This window comes from Ipomoea nil, unplaced genomic scaffold, assembly GCF_001879475.1.
Source record: "Ipomoea nil cultivar Tokyo-kokei standard unplaced genomic scaffold, Asagao_1.1 scaffold2653, whole genome shotgun sequence".
NCBI classification, from domain to species: Eukaryota; Viridiplantae; Streptophyta; class Magnoliopsida; order Solanales; family Convolvulaceae; genus Ipomoea; species Ipomoea nil.
The window spans coordinates 2,460,265-2,484,031 of NW_017619081.1; the positions used below are offsets into that span (position 1 = coordinate 2,460,265).

At 32.2% G+C, this 23,767-nt stretch overlaps 1 long non-coding RNA gene across 1 annotated transcript; it reads right to left on the minus strand.

Annotated features, from left to right (window-relative positions):
• Nucleotides 1–12,080: 12,080 nt before the first annotated feature.
• Nucleotides 12,081–13,394, minus strand: LOC109154833. The gene is made up of 2 exons (XR_002049798.1): nucleotides 12,912–13,394; nucleotides 12,081–12,507 (listed from the first exon to the last, which is right to left on the minus strand). It is a non-coding gene; the product is annotated as an uncharacterized LOC109154833 (long non-coding RNA).
• Nucleotides 13,395–23,767: the final 10,373 nt, after the last annotated feature.

The following is a 23,767-nucleotide window of genomic DNA, read 5'->3' on the forward strand; positions in this document are numbered from 1 at the left end:
AATGAATGAACTAAAATTCCAGAATCTATGAACTAAAATTTCAGAATCGATGAACTACAATTCCAGAATCGATGAACTATAATTCCAGAATCAATAATGAACAAAAATTCCATAATCTATATCAACTAAATTTCCAGAATGAATGAACAACATAATGTTGTTGCTGGGAATCGAACCTGAATTTCTTTTTTAAGGAGAGACGCGCGTTTTTAATAAAACGACGTCGTTTTTGCATCCGTATGCACCATGCATGGTGCATACGGATGCACAGCATAACTACTCCAGTTCAACGAGCTAGGGACAGATCGCATACCTTGTCGCTAGCATAAAAAACATGATAAATTAACTGGGAAGCACGACAATCAATAATATTTACTGAGAGCAGAACACCGTAGCAAACGCCCTTGCAAAGAGCGCGATGAGCAATAATTAAGCTTTGAGTGAGTTTGAGGTCCCTCCCGTGCAAGCCTAGAAGCTTACCACTACGACTACTGGGCGCTCTTAGCCATCGTCTATATTAGTGGGGAAACAATAGCCTCCTCGGGTCTTCCGCTCCCTATTTGATAAATAAAAAACATATAGTACAATTAAAATGACATTTTAGTGTTGTTATAATGAATTTATTGTATGTATAAAATGAAAATGAATAGTAGAACTTATACATATATGTATATTATCAAATGAACCGGAGTTGACTTCTAAGGCAGAATCCTGAGCACGAGACGATTTGTCCTCGCTAACAACACAAGACGATTCGTCCTCTCGCCTCCTGTTGCGATCGTTGAGCTTTAATTCGCCAGTTTCGAAATTAATGTTGAATTATCTTCAATTATTTCAAATTTCGAATTGAAACTCAATTAGTGGTCTGATTTGCTGTTAGAGGAGTTTTCAAGGTTGGTTTTGAATGTCTTTATTGAATGCTATTCACTCCTCAACCCTTATATAAGTAGTGGTAGAACAACATATTTTTTATAACAACAAAGCATTGTTTTCTCTCTCGAAATTATGCTTCTACTCCATTCTTGCCTATTGTGTTCATCCCTTTGCTCTTGTTCGTTGGGTTCTTAGTTTGGGTCTCAAACAATCGAACTGTAGTACGTTTTATCCTGGGAAACCTAAGCTACAATGCTCCTAACACTTTTCAGGAGGTAGCAAATAAGATTTTAAGGAAATAGTGATTCGCTTGACTCGTGTTAACCACCTACACCGTACCTACCATATATCAATTCGTCCTTCACAGTTTTTTCCATAAAATAATAATCCTTTTCATAGGATTATTATTGGGTTTTTCCAACCTTAATTATTTCCTACATCTTGTGTTATGTGTTTTTGTGTCTTATGTTATGCAATTCTGTATTTTAAGAATATTGATTTTGTACTTGAACTATAGTAAATATAAAATATGTGTATGTGTCTTGTGTTATGTGTTTCTGTGTATCATGTTATGCAATTCTATACCTTAAACGTATGTATTCTGCACCTAAAATAGATTAGTAGTTATCTCACACACAACATATTGTATATCCTATTTTACGAATTTATGTCTTTGTATAATGAAATTATGTGCCTATAGGACATAAATCATATTTGAGAATAAGTAAATATATAACATGTGTGTGTGTGTGTGTCTTGTGTTGTGAGTTTTTATGTCCTCGTGTTATAAATTTATGCACCTTAAGAGTATTGATTTTATACCTAGAATAAATTAAAATTTGCGTTGAAACATGAGACACGGAAAATTTTAGAATCTATTAAAGCTTAAATATCAACATGACGGATACTCAAAAAAATATCAAAACGACGTTGTTTTGATCCAGGGTACATAACGCTATGTGGACCCTAGCTGGTCCAAGATATAAATTGCCAAAAACAAAACTCAAGTATGTTCCATCTATCTCTGCATGACAAACTCTGTCTTACCCTCATGTTGGTGATGGGTTGGTGACCAGGGACGACGGAACCAGGATTATATGAAGAGGGGGGTTAATCATGATTTAAATTGAAATATTAAATACATTAATATTTATTTAATATAACCAAAATACATCACTACGTTACAAATTTACTTAAATTTAGAACGTATCTCTTGCCTACCACAAAAATCATTTATAATCGAATATAAACTAAATTGTTTTGTAATTTGCTTTTCGATGTACACTAACAAATAAGTACAAATAGTATGAGAATACCCAAAACATGACTGAAATAAATATAAACTAACCTTTCAAATATTTGATGAAGATAACACCTAAAAACTTAGGCAAACCCACGGAAGGAGCAATGGCAAACCCAGTAACCCATGGAAGGAGCAAGGCAAAAGTGAGCTCTGACCAAAAATGGAGAATGAAGTAAAAAAGATGATAGTTTTCTTTGCTTCTTTGCTAAACGAAAGAAAGAAGAAGAAAAAATAGTTTTTCTCTTCTTTTTCTACTTGCTTCCTACTCCCCAAATGGAATCAATAAAATTAAGATTTGAAGTAGTCTTTTCAAAAAAAAAAAAAAAAAAAAAAAAAAAGAAAAAAAAAAGTGCGGTAGTGGGTCTTGAGAAAAGAGAAAGAAGAGTGAAAAGTTGCAAAAAAAAAATACACATGCATTTACTGAGGTAAGAAAGGGTCAAATTTTTTTTTTTTTGAAACAAATGATCAAAAGAAATGTATTACTGAGAAGGGGCACGGCCCCTGTACATGTAATGTAGCTCCGTCTCTGCTGGTGGCAATAATAGATCAAGTCACAACCAATAAAGTAAAACATGGTCATGGATAGTAGGTAAGCAAGGTAACTCCAAAATTATTTAAAAATGGATAAAAATTCAACAAAAATCAATTTCAAAAAATACCTTAGTCCATAAAGGAATTGGAAGAGAAAAGCACGTTGTAATTCTTTGATTCATTTGAGAAAATAGAAGCACTCCACAAATCTTTACCATGTTGCATGGAACATTTGCATACATGAACATGTTCTCTGAATTGTGAGGATTTATTTATAATGTTTTAGATTTATAGAAGCTTAGTTATGTATATTTAATGTTAGTCTTGAAGATTATATTACATAAGTCTTTCAGATTTTACATTTATTTTGCATTCACACTTATATTTATGACTTGTAATAATGATTTAAGTATACGAAAAAATAAGATTAATTTTAGGGAAAATGGCACTTTTTCCCCCTGAGTTATATACTTATAGCACTTTTTCCCCCTGAATTATTTAAGTGGCTCTTTTTCCCCTTGAAATGTTAAATGGACATATTTACCCTTAAAATAAATATTTAAAAAAAATATTTCATTTATTTTTCTTCTCCAACAAATTATTACTATAATTTGGTTCAAACCAAACAGATACTTTAGCAACCAAACCAAAATATCCCAATTACAATTTATAATCAAAACGCGATATTTAGAGTTTATTAAAATAGCGAACTGGAATGGTCGGTTCATGTTCCGAACTGAAAAAATAAAATATATTTATTGTTGAATTTAGACTATTTTAAAATAAAAAATAAAATTTTAAAATAAAGACGGTTCAAAATCGCGAATCGGATCCGGAACCGCCGGTTCACGGTTCATGATCCAGTTTTTTTATTCTTAAATTTAATAAATTGAAATCCAAATATTGAGTTCTAGATCTGAATCATAACCGAAAACTTTTAATTCGATTGCTATAGTGTCTGGTTCAGTTCGTACCGAACCGTGGTAATCGCTACATATACGCAATAATTTGTTGGAGAAGTAAAATAAATAAAATGTTTACTTTAAGGGTAGAAATGTCAATTTAATATATTAGGGGGAAAATCACCACTTTTAAAATAATTGAGGGGGCTAATGTGCTTACATAAATAATTGAAGGGGAAAAAATGCTATAAATATATAACTTAGGGGGGAAAAATGCCATTTTCCCTTAATTTTATTGATGATTTAAGTATACAAAGAGGCATTCACACTTGTATTGATGACGTGCATATCCTCTTACTTCCAATTTCGTATAACAATGTTACGCAGGAGATAACAAGAGTTGAAAATTCATGTTCAAACTCATTTACATATATACCAATAATCAATATTATGGCATTGTTTGGTAAAATAGTTAGCCTATAAGTCAATTTTGACTTATTTGACCATTATTAACTCTTTGACTTAATTAAAAAATTAATATAAGTGTTTTGTAAGTCTAATAAAATGCTCAAATTCAAAAAACTAGATTGAAAAAAATAAAAAATTATACCAAACAACAATCAGCAAAAAGTTAATTACCAAACATCTTTCTACAATCAGCTAATGTCATCAACTAGTTATACCCTCTAATTAACTCAATTAGCTGACAGCTAACATTCATTTATTAAACAAGGCCAATCAGCTTTCAATATTTGCATACACTACCATAGTTTCTAGAAAGTAAAATACACAGGAAAACAACTGATCGTACCGTGAGTATGATAGCGAGTGGTGCTAATAACGTAACGTGTTGTAAGTTTAGCCTTCCTTAACTCAGTTCCCCGAAATAATGTTAATATAATTGTACGCCAAAGTAAAACATAAAAGATAGACGAAAAAGTAAAGTGAAAGGAACTGAAGAGAAAAATGTCAAAGTCATTTTCACTGATAATCGTTCCTATATATACAACTGGGAATAACCATACATGTGAACATAGCTATAGGGGAAGAATGGGATAATGGTCTTATGGCCATAAACTAAAATATTTATAACATTCTTCCTCGACCATTGTATACTTATCGTATTGAAAAATCATTTGTGAGCCATGGATCTAGAGTTTTTTTCCCCTCAAATTTAGTTACTTTAGAATCTTATTTATCAAACTAAAATAATTTTAAACTTATTTTTCAAAGTGATATTTTTATTATATTACTATTTTGTCACATGTCCTTCTTAAATTGCTATCACCACATCACATGTTAGTCCTTGCTATATCAACTAGACGTCTAGACTAGAGATGCCACAGGCCCACAACATCATTGACATCTAATAATTATTATTATTATTATTATTATTATTATTACTACTACTAGTTGCACCCGTGCGATACACGGCTATATATATAATATATAGAATATACAGTATAATATAATTAGATGAAAAAATATACAGTTTAAAAACCTAATAAATTTGAAATAATAATATTTGTAATTTTATGATTATTCTGTAAATATTAAATTCATAATGTGGAATGGGCAGAAGTTTGCCTGGGATGATTTTGGGAGGAGATTTCCCAAAGGAATTGGGTGGAGGCTTGCCTAAGGGACTTGGGTGGAGATTTGCCTAAGGGACTTGGGTGGAGGTTTCCTAAGGGCCTAGTTCTGAGCTTAAGTTTTGGAGAAAACTTGCAGGGAAAGAAATAGCATTATAGGCACATGGGTTCTAGCTTGGAAAATTCTAGACTCATGAATGGCTATAAATAAGGCAACATCCTTCATCAGATTATCCCATCCTTTCTCATCTCATTCGAAATATACAGAGAGTATAGCAAAAATTCTGTAGAGAACAATAGAGAGTTATATTTGTAATTCCTATTGTATTTATCCTTTTGCCAATACAGAAAAAATTCTTCTTCAATTTCTTTGCTCTGTGTATGATTTATTTTAAATCTTACACTAGAATTTATTCTCAATATTTCCAGTTCAAGTTGCTATTGTAAATTTGGTGTTGTGAACCCGTTCCGATCCTAACAAGTGGTATCAGAGCCTCAGGTTGGTTCATAGATATATCTTTTTGTATTGTTTATGTTAGAATAAATACTGGTAAATTCTCAAGGCCGGTATTATTCTATTATACAATACTATTTAGATATATTGTTAAGGATTTGAATCAATAACACCACTCACAATGCCGGCCAAGTACGAGATTGAAAAGTTCAAAGGGAACAATTTCTCTTTGTGGAAAATGACAATGAAAGCAGTTCTCAGGAAAGATAACTGCGTAGCAGCAATTGAAGAAAGACCGGCCGATTTCACTGACGATGCGAAGTGGACAGAAATGGATAGCAACGCTATTGCCAATCTGCACTTAGCACTTGCTGATGAAGTTTTGTCAAGTGTGGCGGAAAAAGGTACGGCAAAAGAGGTATGGGATACTCTCGTAAATTTGTATGAGGCCAAATCACTACACAACAAGATCTTCTTGAAGAGGAAATTATACACTCTCAGGATGATTGAGACATCCTCAGTAACTGAGCACATCAACACTCTCAACACTCTATTTTCACCACTCTCGACGTTGAGTTATAAAATAGAAGTGAATGAACGTGCTGAAATCTTACTCCAAAGTCTACCGGATTCATATGATCAACTCATTATCAATTTGGTCAACAATAAGGAGGTACTTGTCTTCGATGATATTGCAGCTGCGGTTCTTGAAGAAGAAAGTCGGCGCAAAAACAAAGAAGACAAAGTTGGAATTTCACAACAATTCCAGGCGTTGACAGTGACGAGAGGAAAATCAATGGTGCCTGGCTCCAGTGGGAGTCGCAACCGAGGTAGATCAAAGTCAAGGGGTAAGAAGAATGTCAAGTGTTTTCACTGTGGCAAAAAGGGGCACTACAAGAATGAGTGTTGGCAACTCAAGAAGGATGAGACCAAAGGCAAAAATCCTGAGACATCAAATGCTCAGGGATGTGTTGTGAGTACATCGGATGAATGCGAAGTTTTATTTGGTGAAGCAGCAACGATTATTGAAGGCAGGAAAAGTCTAGCTGATGTTTGGCTAATGGACTCGGGAGCAACATGGCATATGACCTCACGGAAAGAATGGTTTCATGAATATGAACCTGTCTCTGGAGGATCTATGTTCATGGGAGACGACCATGCCTTAGAGATTGCTGGCTTAGGTACTATTAAACTAAAAATGTTTGATGGTACGGTTCGCACTATCCAAGAGGTACGACACGTGAAGGGCCTGAAGAAAAATCTATTGTCTCTAGGACAATTAGATAGCCGTGAATGTAAAATTCACATTCAGGATGTGATCATCAAAGTAATCAAGGGCGCGCTTGTTGTGATGAAAGCTGAGAAGATAGCAGCCAATCTATACATGCTTAAAGGAGAAACACAACTACAAGGAGAAGCAGTCGTTGCAGCAGACAATCTTATAGAGGAATCAATGGTGATGTGGCATCAGAAACTTGGCCACATGTCGGAACGAGGTCTAAAGATTCTTGCTGATCAACATCTTCTTCCGGGGCTAACAAAGGTATCATTACCCTTTTGTGAGCATTGTGTTACAAGTAAGCAGCATAGATTGAAGTTCGAGAGCTCTAAAGCAAGGAGCAAGGCTATCTTGGAGCTGATCCACTCCGATGTTTGGCAAGCACCAGTTATATCCCTGGGAGGTGCAAAATATTTTGTATCCTTCATCGACAACTACTCAAGGAGATGTTGGGTGTATCCAATCAAGCGGAAGGCGGATGTATTTGAAGTTTTCAAATTCTTCAAAGCGCGGGTGGAACTTGAATCCGAGAAACGGATCAAGTGTTTGAGGTCGGACAATGGAGGAGAATACACTAGTGATGAATTTGATAAATTTTGTTTGCAAGAAGGTATCAAACGACAGCTCACAGTGGCGTATACTCCACAACAAAATGGAGTGGCAGAGCGGATGAACAGAACCTTGTTGGAAAGAACAAGGGCAATGTTGAGGACTGCAAATTTTGCAAATTCATTTTGGGCTGAAGCAGTCAAGACCGCCTGTTATGTGATCAATCGGTCACTATCAACCGCAATTGATCTGAAAACGCCAATGGAAATGTGGACGGGTAAGCCATCTAGTTATTCTCACATACATACATTTGGGAGTCCGGCATATGTGATATACAACGCCCAAGAAACATCAAAACTTGATCCAAAATCAAGAAGATGTGTTTTCTTGGGGTATGCTGATGGAGTTAAGGGGTATCGCCCGTGGGATCCCACTGCCCACAAGGTTATCATCAGCAGGGATGTTCTATTTGTAGAAGACAGGGTACAAGAAAGGGAAAGCATTGGGAAGGAGAAACCAGTGACAATTACAGTACAAGTTGAGGGAAGGAAGGAAGAAGAAATTCCAGTTTACCCTGAGTGTGCTGTGTATGACTTGTATCTTGAGCAGTTGGATGTGAAAACTGCATCACTACATGGAGAACTTGAAGAAGAAATTTGTATGCTCCAACCGGGAGGTTTTGAAGAAAGAAAAGGGAACTTGGTTTGCAGGTTGACCAAATCTCTATACGGTCTCAAACAGGCGCCGAGATGTTGGTATAAGAGATTTGATTCATTCATTCTGAGCCTTGGATACAACAGGTTTAATTCCGATCCTTGCGCGTATTGCAAGAGATTTGATGATAATCAGTTTATCGTCTTGCTGTTGTATGTTGACGACATGTTGGTAGTAGGCCCCAACAATGATCGTATCACGGAGATGAAGGCTCAACTGGCTAGGGAATTTGAAATGAAGGACTTGGGACCAGCAAACAAGATTCTAGGGATGCAAATTCACCAAGACAGAAATAATAGGAAGATTTGGCTTTCTCAGAAGAATTATCTGAAGAAAATCTTGCGGCGCTTCAACATGCAAGATTGTAAGCCAATTTCTACCACTCTTTCTATTAATTTCAAGTTATCCTCAAGTATGAGTCCTAGCAACGAAGCAGAGAGGATGGAGATGTCTCGAGTACCGTATGCATCAGCAGTGGGGAGTTTAATGTTTGCTATGATCTGCACTAGACCAGACATTGCACAGGCAGTGGGAGCGGTCAGTCGATACATGGCGAATCCTGGTAGAGAGCATTGGAGTGCTGTGAAGAGGATCCTTAGATATATCAAGGGTACCTCAGATATTGCATTGTGTTATGGAGGATCAGACTTCGTCATTAAAGGCTATGTTGATTCAGATTATGCAGGTAATCTTGATTGTAGTAAATCCACCACGGGTTATGTGTTTACTCTTGCTGGCGGAGCAGTAAGCTATGTCTCGAAGTTGCAGTCGGTTGTGGCAACTTCAACGATGGAAGCAGAATATATTGCGGCTACTCAAGCTAGTAAAGAGGCAATATGGTTGCAAATGTTATTGGAGGAGCTCGGGCACAAATTAGAGAAAATGACTCTATTTTGTGACAGTCAGAGCGCTTTGTACCTGACAAAGAATCCAGCATTTCATTCCAAGACAAAACACATACGAGTTCAATATCACTTTGTTCGTGAGAAGGTGGTAGAGGGAAGTGTGGATATACAGAAAATCCATACTAAAGATAACCTAGCAGATATGTTAACAAAGCCTGTTACCAACGATAAATTCGTATGGTGTAGATCCTCAATTGGCCTAACAGGAATGCAAGCAGAAGGGAATTGGCAAAAAGGATGAAGACCCACATTATGAATTTAAGTGGGAGATTTGTAAATATTAAATTCATAATGTGGAATGGGCAGAAGTTTGCCTGGGATGATTTTGGGAGGAGATTTCCCAAAGGAATTGGGTGGAGGTTTGCCTAAGGGACTTGGGTGAAGATTTGCCTAAGGGACTTGGGTGGAGGTTTGCCTAAGGGACTTGGGTGGAGATTTGCCTAAGGGACTTGGGAGGAGGTTTCCTAAGGAGCTAGTTCTGAGCTTAAGTTTTGGAGAAAACTTGCAGGGAAAGAAATAGCATTATAGGCACATGGGTTCTAGCTTGGAAAATTCTAGACTCATGAATGGCTATAAATAAGGCAACATCCTTCATCAGATTATCCCATCCTTTCTCATCTCATTCGAAATATACAGAGAGTATAGCAAAAATTCTGTAGAGAAAAATAGAGAATTATATTTGTAATTCCTATTGTATTTATCCTTTTGCCAATACAGAAAAAATTCTTCTTCAATTTTCTTTGCTCTGTGTATGATTTATTTTAAATCTTACACTAGAATTTATTCTCAATATTTCCAGTTCAAGTTGCTATTGTAAATTTGGTGTTGTGAACCCGTTCCGATCCTAACACATTCATGTATTGATTAATCCTATCTACCATATTCAATGTTGGAGCCAAAATAACACTGTTCTTAAGATATGACAGATCACTTATACCGCGCTGAAACAAAGGGAATGTGCTATCAACAATTGCAACAATAGGATCATCGTCACACTTGAGCAATAAGTTTCTGTTTCACTATCAGTTGAATTACCAACTACTTCATCACCTATATTAGCTATCCATTTTGCAAACTCTTCAATCTCTTTAGCTTCGACCTCTGATTGTACGCCACTTAGGCATAGATTCTTAGTTAGCCTAAATACTTTACAGGATCTCCAAAGATATGAGGAATTTATGTTTGCCCCAACAATATCTTGACGTGTGCCCTTTAGAATTACTGGTAGAATTTGCATGAAATCGCTACAAAAAAATAGCTGTTTTACCACCAAAGGTCATATCATAACTATTCGGATTTCTGGAGCGTAACAAATCCCTCATTGTCAAGTCTAAAGCTTCATAGCAAAATTTGTGCATCATTGGACCTTCATCTCATATTATCAATTTGCTTTGCAAAAAATGGAATGTATCCCATAACCAAAACTCAATAAAAGGAATATTCTCAGTATATTTTTACATCAAATTATTTCCATCTCCAACCCATTACACCAATGTTATTTTATAATATTTAATAAACAAATATACTAAATATAATAAATTCTTGGGTCAAACTTTATTTCTTTCATTTTTTTCTTCTAAATAATCTGACTCAAAACTAACCCAATAATGTAGCCCATAACCCAAACCCAATAAAACAATTAATAAAATGTTTTCTCGTAACCCTAAGACTATCTTTAGGTAAATTATTGTGTGAACCATGGTCCACATAGTGTTGTATGGACCATAAAAGAAAGTACATTTTTAATATATTAAAACGTACATTATTTTTGTACCGAATGTACATTATAAAAATAATATAACTGTAGTATTCAAATAATGTAATTTCTCTGAATACAAAGTACATTTTTAATATTCTAAAAGTACATTATTTTTGTAGTAAATGTACATTATTTTATAACATACAAAATATGATCCACATAGCTTGTGTGGACTAGTCCACACAATAACGATTGCCATCTCTAAGCCTATGCACCAAATTTTACACCATAGAAAATATTCCTTGTATATTCTTATATCATTTTTTTTCTATCTCCAACCCATTACACCAAATTCTACACCAAATTTTATTTCTTTACTAAAACAATTTATTTTTTCATAAATTAAGACTTTGTATTATAACCTTTAATATTTTAATATAAAATATGATTATAATGTAAATATTATTTTACTCCACAACAATAAATCATAGAACATCCATTAAACCATGCATGATTATTACATCTTCATTATTGTTAATCTATTAAGTTTAATTTAACAAACTGTCAAAAGTTATTCTTAAAACCAAGAGTTATTTCGGCTAAGCCTCCTCAGATAGTGTGAATAGCATTTAATACGATCGTAATTGTCCTATGGCTCTAAACGGCAGCGTTTTATTTGGGCGGAAAATTGATTTGCAAGAAGTTGTTGCTTTATTATAGAGCTAGTAGTTATACACGTGCGATGCACGGCTATATATATATAATGTATATAAAATATACAGTATGATATAATAAAATGGAAAATATTAGTTTGTAAACGTAATAAATTTGAAATGATAAACTTTATAATTTTATTAAACATTGTTGAATTTTGAAGATTAATGCTTAATTATAGCATTCTATCCATAAAATGCACCGCATAAAACTTATTTATTGCCAAATCATGTGATAAAAACGATTGATTAAGCATTAATCCTCAAAATTCATTGCAAATTAATCCTCAAAATTATACATTAATTTTATAATATTAAAAACATTAATTATAGTTTGAATAAACTATATAATATTAACTGAAATGTATAAATTATGAATAATGCATGTTAATCTTCTAATATAATAAAGTAGAGCCAAAAATTCCCGCTAAAAACACTGGAATACCAACAGTCTCACCAAACCCTTGTGATTAACATTAAGTGGAGAATACCGACAGTCTCACCAATTAATTGCCTGTTCAATTTCCAATAAATATTAATAACAAACAATTATTGCTATATGTATATACACAATCAAAAAATGCACTATAAATAGTTTACTGATAAGGAGATGAAGGCACATATTGAGATGGGAAAGGTATACACTTGCAAACGTCATGGTACTTGATGATGAGGAAATTTGGTTCCTTACTAATAGGGCTGCTGTGTTCTTGGAGATGGGAATGGTATACACCTCTATTTGTAATTTTTGGTGTTTATAAAATGAATTTGTGTTGATTATTTATCTCAAATATGTGTTGATTCTTTATCTGAGGTCCTATTCATTTTGAAACAAAGCAAAGGTAGATCCAGGTAATATCCATGGCCTTCAATTATTTTTAGGGGGAGGTGGTTGCTGACTTCCAATTCCATCCCCATGATTAAAAAAAAAAAAAGTATGCATAAAGCAGGCACCAAATCTGTAATTCTCATAATCTGCATGTCCATCCAAAACTGCAAAACCCAAAACCCACCCATTAATGAAAAGTGTAACAAAGTAGAAACTAAAATATTTGAAAAAAAAATTGAATATTATATGATCTAAAATGTAAAATTAAATATACAGTGACAACGATGATATATACCTGAAAATAGATGCAACTATTTTTTTCTGCTCATTTCATATTTATATTTTTAAAATAGATGCATTAGATAATTGAAGGTCATTGCAGGTCAGGAAGAAGCTAAATAGACTAGCAGTATTTACTGTTAAAACTATTAGAGGGAAATGAATTATTCTTTGACGGATCTGAGAGATTAACATGCCAATAAAAAATATGGAATATTTGTATACATTGTAAATAAATGCATATAAACGGAATAAGTTAAAACAAATTCAGAAAAAAAATCGAATTTACCCATGTGCTTGGATCTGATTAAAAATGGAATAATAGTGTGCATTACTATCATAGGCTGCATATTACAAAAAAAAAGGAAATAACTCATTTTATTTAAAACAGGATGAAATCATACGCAGGTTACTATTAATTTAAACAAATTAAATTTATAATAGATTGTAAAATATGTGTCAAAATTTCCAAGGATCTGTATACTCAAAGCGGGTAACACATAAACAAGAAAAAAAACTTATCTTTTAGTATAGCCCTTCGTTTTTGCAGGTCATTTTGTTCTAACCTAAGACTGGAGACAACACATATGTTAATAACATAAGGCAGATCCCGTAAAAGTAGTTCGCTGCTTGGCGAACGGAGTTGCTTTCCGCTGTGAAGAAATCACCAATCACCGTCGACGATTGCAAAATAACGGATAACCGACAAAATGGCCATGCAGCGAAATGAGTTCTCAGACTTCGCTAGAGAGAAGACGGAGAATATCGGAAGGTGAAGAGTTAAATTTCTGCCGATTAGGGTTTGATGGGGGGTTATTTATATGCGTTTTAATGTGCTTATAGTATATGGGCTGGCCCATCTGCACATTTTAAGCAATAAATAACAGGCTGGCCCACTTATATATATATATATATATATATATATATATATATATATATATATATATATATATATATAATATTAAACTTTGTATTAAACTTATAATATATTTTATTATTTTTTGTAATTATCGACCTTAAATATTAATTTTTATTGTAATTACAAATAATTATGTTCATAACTTCATCATACCAAATCAACATAATTATTAAATAATAATGCTTTATAAATGAATAAACCTTATATTTGCTTTTTATGATTAATGTTTGATTTTTATCCTTTTTTTAAAAAAATATTATCAATAATAAAGTTATTTAATTTTATACCGTGCATTGCACGGGACAATTACTAGTACTAATAATAATAAAACTAAAAATAATACAATAGTAACCTCACTAATAATAATAATAAAGTTTTTCAGCTAATTTACATTTTATACTATGATCTAATCCACATAACATAAGTAATTATCCTATTATTAGACAACCTAAATTTGTAAGTTAAAAAAATCAGTCCAATCCACATAACATAACTAATTATTCTAGGCTTATATATATTCATCCCTACAGCCCAAATTAGAAGAACAGATTCAAGCCTATAACCGAGATGATGCTGCCTGATCCAAATGCACAGATGCGACCCGACCCAACAGACTGGAGTATAAAAGTCATATGTTGTCATCACTTGCAGCCCTCCCCTCTCACTCGCTCTCTACTCCAGTATTCCAGCTCTCTATCCGAATCTGAGAAATCGAAGCAATAATCCATAGTTTTCGACCAATTTTTGGTTGTAAAATGATTCTAAAATCCGTCTATTCAACCATTATCCTTCTTCTACTCTTTGTTAAACCCTATAATCCCGTTATCGCGAACATTTGTTCGAAGCCTCTAATCCGTTGATCCAACCTCTAATCTCAGATTATTTATCCATTTTTTTTACAGAAGGCTCTAAAACTGGGTTGTCATCTGCGATTCTTCGTCTACGTGATTTCGCGATGTTGGTTAAAAACCCCAGCTCAAGAAATCCCTAACAGATGAGTTCATTAGCTATATTTTTTTTGTCCATTTTCGGTTTTTTTTTTTTTTTTTTTTTTTTTTTTTTTTTTTTTTTTTGTTGTCATGTCATTGTGTTATTTTGTGATGTATGTTAGTTTAACTTATCTGTTTTGGAAATGAATTATACATTTGTAGCAGAATGCATTTGGGCAGTTTAATATACACTTATCTGTATGTTACCTACATTCTGTAGTTCATGGATCTATGTTACCCTAATAATGTGCTATATAGACTTTAACAACTGCTAAGTTGTTTTTACCTAAGTTTTTGCCTAACTGACAATTGGTTGAGGAATTTGATGTGCAGTCCAAAAAAAAAATGAAGCTTTATTTATTTATGTATCTGCTAATGTGTCAAAGTCAATGTGACTTATTTTTCAAAAATGAGACTGGAAATGTTTGTAAAGTCAGTATATTTTTTTAAAAAAGACTTTTTTTAAAGATATTTTTTCAAAAATAAAGGATTGAGTGACATGGCAATTAATTAATCTTACTCTTTGAAATTGCCTTACCAATTTGGTGATTTATGTATGAAAAAACTATAAGTGTAATGCAAAGTTTTTTTTTTTTTAAATAATGTTTTTTTATTTGAATAATCAAAGTTAAGTGTTTGGTTTTATGCTTATAGTGTTTCTGACAATTGGTTTTGTTAATTTTTTTCATGATTCTTCTTAGTGTTATTTTTTTGAGTTATTGAGTTCAACTATTTTTTTTTTTTAATGTTTTATTGAATAAGTATAATGCATAATGTGTTATTTACATGCAAATTCATATGAATTTGGCAAATATAAATAATGTCTATAGTCTATTTTCACATAAATAAATCAATACAAAGTATACATGTAAATAAGGGTACTAATACACCATAATTTTGGCCTATTTCTTGACTCCATTCTTCAACCAATGCTTGAAAATGTCTGTTTTCAATCCATTCCAACTGCTGGTGGCTGTCATTTCAGTGATGAATGTTGAGCCACAGACCATTGAGCTAATCATCCTGAAAGCCATGTTAAACACAAAAAAAAAAAAAAAAGAAGCATTTAGTCTACAATAATAGCAAGACAATTATAATAGGATAACAATTAAGTAAAAAATTTGGATATTACAATTCTTGTAGGATTTTAAATTTGGGATTTAAACATACTAAGTAATAAGCATTAGTGTCATAAAATGAGAAATTATTTTAAATTAAAAATTATTAAAGACCTCTTTGTAAACTACATTAGTGGTTGAATTATCACTATTGCCTAACTCATTACAGATCAAAATCTTGAGACCTTTAGGATTGCTCACTTTAGATGTGGCTACATATAACTGGCCGTATACAAAAACTGGTTGAGTAGCAATCCAACATGGGATAACGTTTGTCCCTGATTTTTATTTATAGTAATTGCATATGAAAACATTAATGGGAATTGACAATCTTGGATTTGATGGTGTCGTAGCCATTCGAGAAACTAACGCCCTAGTAATTTTACCAAAATCTATTTGGCTTGATTATAGTGGCAAATTATTGTGTGGATCATGGTCCACACAATGTTACGTGGACCATAACAAAAAGTACATTTTTAATATATTAAATGTACATTATTTTTATACTGAATGTACATTATACAATATAATGTACACTCAGGACAAAAATAATGTACATCCTCTGAATATAATGTACATTATTTTTGTACTGAATGTATATTATTTTTGTACTAAATATACATTATTTAACAATAGACAAAATATGGTCCACACAACTTGTATGGACCATGGTCCACACAATAATGATTGGATTATAGTTAGGATATATATACACATAACTAATAGGCAACCCAATTGTTTAAAAAATAAAAAATAAGCAGCCCAATTTTATATTCAAATAGAATGAAATCCACAAATATATAAGCCCAAACCAAAACGCAAGCCCACAAACAAAACACCTAAAAACCTAAGGGTCCGTTTACTAACAGAAAACTGTTCTCTGTTTTCGTTTTCTAATTTTTCAGTTTTCATTCTCTGTTTTCTGTTTAGAAAACTTGTTTACTAACATAAAACTGTTCTCTGTTTTCTGTTTTCTAATTTTTTAGTTTTCACCTAAACTTTAGTTTAGATAATATTAATATTTTTGAGCTAATATTTAAGTTTTTTATTTTTGGATATATTCATTTGAATGACATGTATATGAATATATAACTTTTACTTTGAATTCTAATATATGTGAGATTTCAATATCCGATATCTAGACCGAACTTGTATTATGATGTAACATAATTAAAAATATTCGAACTAATAATCTATTGAGTTCAATCAAAATCTAAAACATTATATAGAGTTTAATTCTTAATTTTGATAATGTAAATAATGTCTAACTTTAAAGTGTAAGCAAATAAATTATGTTTAAATAAGTAAAGTAAGTAGAAAAGACAGAAGATAGTGACAAGTAAAATAAGCTGATAATGAATGTAATCATAGTAATGTGGTTATAGTGACATATAACTAAATAGATCATAGATGATTCTGTTTTCTATTTTGAAAACAGTTTTTAATTGTGTTTCAGTTTTCCAGAAATTTCCAGAAATTATTTTCAGTTTTGAAAATGAAAACTGTGTTAGTAAACATGTTTTCTGTTTTCTATTTTCCAGTTCTCGGAAATTTCCAGTTAGTAAACGGCCCCTAAACTGGTCAGACATTCTTGCAGCTAAGCTCAAATCTCGCTGTGTCGTTTCTCTCTATAATCTCTCTATCTTTCTGGAAACTTCACCAAACATCGATTACAGATCTCCTTCAATCATTATCATTCTACCTAAATCTCGTTTTCGCCATTCCCATGTCTAACCATTAACTCCGTGATTTCTATCTATACTCTATCAAACGTTTCTAGAAAGTTCACCACACATATATTTCCGGTCTCGAGTAACCCTTTCTCCTTCGGTCTTAATCTGGTTTTCTCGCGATTCCGTTCTTTAACCTTTAACCGATCAGTCATGGCCTTCAAAGTAATCGGTTCACATATGCAGCAACTATCCAAACAGGAACCACAACTTTTGAACACTGTGATCCGGGAGCTGGTGGTGGGGCTGTGGGAGATGTACAGCGCGTTAGCGAGATCTTCGGGATTAAATCCGGGTACCGCGGGTTCTACTCCTTCGAACCGCTCCAAGGTAAAGATCTTAAATTAGGTCGTTGATTGTACACAAATTTATTTTTTGAATTTAAAAAAATTATAGACATGCTGTAATTTCCATTTCTAAAAATTCTGATTATATGAACAGACACGGAGATCCGAAGGATTATTTTTCTTCAAATCTATGTTCAGTCCAATTTTGTAGTTAATATGTCCCTTTCTTATATCAGTTTCTTATATGCATGTATATTTTTTTGAGAAAAAAAAAATGAATGTAAATTATACTGTATACATTCAGCCTGTGACATCTTGAGTGTCAACCTACAGAATATGTAAGATTAGATGTGACTTGTCAGTGTGTGAAGATTTTAGATTTTCAGTGAATCCATTTTTTCTTAAAATGATGTGTTATGACTATCTTGAGTGTCAACCTACAGAATATGTAAGCTTTTAGATTTCCAGTAAGTTCAATTTTTCTTAATTACCTAAAAAATTACAATCTAAGAATTAAAGTACAGAATATGATATGTCTATTATTATTTGTATACAGATGTGCACAAAAAAATGACAATAATGGTGCCTGGTGGAATTACACTATCTGTGTAGACTCACAAAAAAGGAGACAAATGGAGCATATTTGAAGCAAATATGGCACAAAAATGTAAAGGTAATCAGAGAATAAGCATTAGTGTTTCTGCATTCTGTAGTTCACGGATCTATGTTACCCTAATAATGTGCTATATAGACTTTAACAGCTGCTAAGTTGTAAGTTGTTTTTACCTAAGTTTTTGCCTAACTGACAATTGGTTGAGGAATTTGCATGTGCAGTCCAAAAAAAAAAAAAACTTTATTTATTTATGTATGCTAATGTGTCAAAGTCAATGTGACTTATTTTTCAAAAATGAGACTGGAAATATTTGTAAAGTCAGTATATTTTTTTTTTTTAATTTTTTTAAAGACATTTTTTCAAAAATAAAGGATTGAGTGACATGGCAATTAATTAATCTTACTCTTTCAGATTGCCTTACCAATTTGGTGATTTATGTATGAAAAAACTATAAGTGTAATGTAAGGTTTTTTTTTTTTTTTTTTAATAATGTTTTTTTATCTGAATAATCAAAGTTAAGTGTTTGGTTTTATGCTTATAGTGTTCCTGCCAATTGGTTTTGTTAATTTTTTTTCATGGCTTTTCTCAGTGTTATTTTTTTTGAGTTATTGAGTTCAACTGTTTTTTTTTAAATATTTTATTGAATTAGTATAATGCATAATGTGTTATTTACATGCAAATTCATATGAATTTGGCAAATATAAACAATGTCCATAGTCTATTTTCACATAAATAAATCAATACAGAGTATACATATAAATAAGGGTACTAATACACCATAATTTTGGCCTATTTCTTGACTCCATTCTTCAACCATAATTTTGGCCTATTTCTTGACTCCATTCTTCAACCAATGCTTGACAATGAGTGTTTTCAATCCATTCCAACTGCTGGTGGCAGTCATTTCAGTGATGAATGTTGAGCCACACACCATTGAGCTAATCATCCTGAAAGCCATGTTAAACACAAAAAAAAAAAAAAAAAAAAAAAAAAAAAAAAAAACATCTAGTCTACAATAATAGCAAGACAATTATAATAGGATAACAATTAAGTAAAAAATTTAGGATAACATAATAGGAATTCCATGTAGGTCAACTGTCTTTAGAGTTTAACAGTCTGTGAATTAGCTTTATCATTCAAACTGTCTTGGGTAGGCTGAGTATTAGCTGGACTGTTCACTTCTTCTCCTTTTGATGCTCCCTGCAAATATGGATTATTTTGAAGTTAGAATTATGGTGTCAAATATAGGTATGTATATGTATTTGAAATAAGAGTTCTTTATTGAATTACATAGCAGAGTTCGGGGGCAACTACATACTTTCTTACCATTTCTTATTTGCAAATAATGGTATAGATTACAATGGTCACTGATTTCTTAATGTATCTCTTTACACACAAACTGATTCATGAGTTGTATTCTTCTTTCATTACTGCATTCCAATCGAATTTACTTATAAAATAGCCCTATTTTTAGCTGATAAGTTACACTCTGCACAATGTCATTTTTTTTTCAAATTTTGGGAGAATTTACTTAACTTTTTATTGGGAATGTAACATTCTAGTGCTGTTGCATTTCAATCTCCATATCTTGGTTAATTAGTTACTATACCCTGTAATATCAAATTTTGCTTTGAACTATATATGAATTAATTAATTTCAGTTATCCAACTTGGTTAATTACCCATGCTAACTGACTGAGATGAACTTTAAGTCTTGACTACTTGGCATACTCAAAATCTATTTTACTCAAATTTGTTGATCTTGATTTTTTTTTTTTTTTTTGGTTGCAGTTACTCTTTATTTTTTATTTTTTTCCATTTCTCACTTGCAAATGAGGCTACACATTACAGATTTCATTACATGAAAGTTGGGCTACAAATTTCATCACAATTGACCCTATATTACCCACATATTAACAGTTCATTTAATTTTGTTCAGGCAAAAACTGTTGTGGATGCTAATCTGTATGGAATAAAACATCTGCCCTCATATGCTAAGCAAGGTTAATTAGGTAAGTTTGTTTGTATTTTGTATAATTTCAAAGCTTGTATTTCTCACTTATAGATTTTATCTCTCACTTAATAGGTATTTAGCATTTATTAAAGCAGAATAAATTAAAGATGGAAATAGAGAACATAATAAAATTAGCAAAAAAACAAAGGTGCCATTTTTAAGCATATTAAACAGTAACATAATATTCTGCTTTAGAAACATATTAGACAGTAAAACTAATCTCACATTGATTTTCTACAACACTGCTACCCAGATTTTCTGCTTCTAGAGACAGATTTCAAGTATCATAGATATGCATAAAAAAAGAAGATAAAAACAGATTTCCAGAATCTTAACCAAATTTCTGAAATAGTGTAGGGAATAATAACACATTTGGAGAAATAGTTAAGAGAATAAAACAGATTTGTCTCATACCAAATAGCTCCTTGTACTCTCCCTGCGAATAATAAAAAATCAGAACTGAGTAGGATAAGAACTAATATATTTTGGGTTAGATAGCATTGCGAATCTACAGTACTAACCTTTTGTTCCTGAAATAGGTCACACAGGGGATTTACAACCATAGAACCAATTCTTTAAATCTTCATATCCAGTAGACTGCGATAAAACATTAGTTGTATAGTACTGACACTACGCACTGGACTCTTGCAGAAACAGTCTAGATGAAATGTAAAAACCCAAATAAGTAGTAGAAAATGTACTTTTTTAAAAATATAGATTAGGAAACTGATTGCATTAGAAGGTCAATAAAATATTTAATTGTCATCTGCAGAGACATAATAGCTATTAGGAATCTGAAAAAGTCTTTAGAAACTGAAAAAAAAAACTAACAGTGCAGAAGTATATTAAGCAAAACTTTTTATCAGCTGTTAGGAAGTCAATTAGAGTAGATGGTTGTGCAGCAATGATATTTTGGAGTGGAGAGTAGATTTCGACAACCCTTCCCATCACATCTTTAGTAATAGAAGATATAATTGTCAAAAACCATTTAAAGTTCTATTCTAAGAAGATATTGGCAATTTTCTTACCAAAAAGCTCCTTGTCATTCACATCATCAGGATCTCTTCATCCACGTCTCGTACTTCATAGGTTCGAACTAACCCAACTCTTATTGCAAGCTTGGTGTGCATGGACTGATAGCCTTAACTGATACATAGAGAATGCCACTATTACAGAAAATAGATTTAACTTCGGCTAAATGACCCCATTTAACGTCGACTAACGTACGACGTTGACTAAAGCGACGTTGTAAGAAAATAAACGACGTCGGTTATTTAACCGACGTTGTATGTATTTTAAAATTAAGAAATAAAGATACGACGTCGGCTAATAGCCTATTAGCCGACATCGTATGTATTTTAAAAAATATATATACATACGACGTCGGCTAATAGCCTACTAGCCGACGTCGTATGTATTTTTTTTTAAAAAAAAATATACATACGACGTCGGCTAATAGGCTATTAGCCGACGTCGTATGTATATTTTTTTTTAAAAAAAATACATACGACGTCGGCTAGTAGGCTATTAATTAGCCGACGTCGTATGTATTTTTTTTAAAAAAATATACATACGACGTCGGCTAATAGCCTATTAGCCGACGTCGTATGTATTTAAAAAAAAAAAATAATGATACGACGTCGGCTAATAGTCTATTAGCCGACGTCGTATGTATTTTAAAAAAATAATAATGATACGACGTCGGCTAATAGTCTATTAGCCGACGTCGTATGTATTTAAAAAAAACAATAATGATACGACGTTGACTAATAGTCTATTAGCAGACGTCGTATGTATTTAAAAAAAAATAATAATGATACGACGTCGGCTAGTAGCCTATTAGCCGACGTCGTATCATTATTTTAAATAATATATAATTATACGACGTCGGCTAATAGGATATTAGCCGACGTCGTATGTGTATATATATATTTTTTTTTATTAAAAATGTTTGATGCTTTCTAGCCCAACCTGCTGTATCAATCAGAACCTGTGCAGCTAGTTACATTCAAGATCAACATCAACTAATTCAAGCTACGTACTAAACATGAAACTAATTAAGCTACTAAAAATAATATTAATATAAATAACACAATCTACATAAACTACTATAAACACAATCAACATCAACTAATTCAAGCAACAAAACTACTAATTAACATCAACTAATTCAAGCAACAAAACTACTAATTAACATCAACCCAATAAACACAAAGTAGTTTTAAACATAAAGTAGTATCAATTGAGCAACGTTTTATTAACCCATTCATCAATAAGAAACTTCGACCACTTGTTTCTAACGTCATCAATCTCTTGTTTGTTGTAGGGCAACCTTCCTTGTCTTTCCAAAATCTACAAAGTTCAAAAAAAATAAAAATAATAAATAAGCAAATATTTTAAACAACATTTGAAGAAGAAATATGTATTATTAAATTACTTGCCTTATCCATTCCTTTGCTTAGGTTGTTGGAAACAATTTCCCACATGAATTTCATCACATAATAACCACATTCGGTGCTTCCTTTTTGTATAGCACACTACATTTGAATTACAATAAAATTAGCTAAAAGTAATAAAAAACAATACGTTTGCATGTTTTACAAAGTGAAAGAAGTACTTACCAAACATGTAGTCCATTTCGGTGGACGAGATTGTTTCTTTCCACTCACCATGCTTGTTGCAGCCATACACCTATTCATATAAGACATAAAATATATGTAAATATTTGGCATCACTAGTTTAATAATAACTATTAATTCATTATATAAATTTACATACGTTCCCATTATATGTTTAATGTCTTCACGCGGCCCATGACCAAGTGAATCAAACCAAAAAATTTCATTTAATCTAGGACAAATCGCCATCAGCATCCAATGCTCACTACAAATAAGTAATTTATTAGTTATAAGTAAATAAGTAAATATAATATATAATAAAAATATATTATATATAAGCACTTTAATTTAAAACGTAATTAAAACTTACTTGAGAACGTATGAGGCTAAATATACATTTTTCTTCTCATACTGCATGGTGGCATTTATATATAATTTCCTTTCTTCTGTATTATTCATTTTTGGTTGAATCCAATATGAATCTAGGAAGCCATACGTGTCTTTTGATGCCAACTCAAAATTGATGTAAATACCCCTATTCACAAACACAACCAATATAATTATACATAGATTACCAATTATATAAATATAAAACTATTATAAATGCATAAATAATCATGAAGAACTTATTATTACCTTATAAAGAACTGAAATAGAGAAACATCGGTGGTGTCCATACTTAAGAAACGCATTATCTCCACACTTTCAAGGTGCAAGTAATAATCAATCTTGCCCATAATACCACGAGCCACATGGATCACAAGATTCTGTTCGAAACGGCGAGCTATTGTAAAAGCCTTTTTGCAATCAGCAGTCAAAGAATCTGGAACAACACTACTGTCCATGGTATTGTGTTTT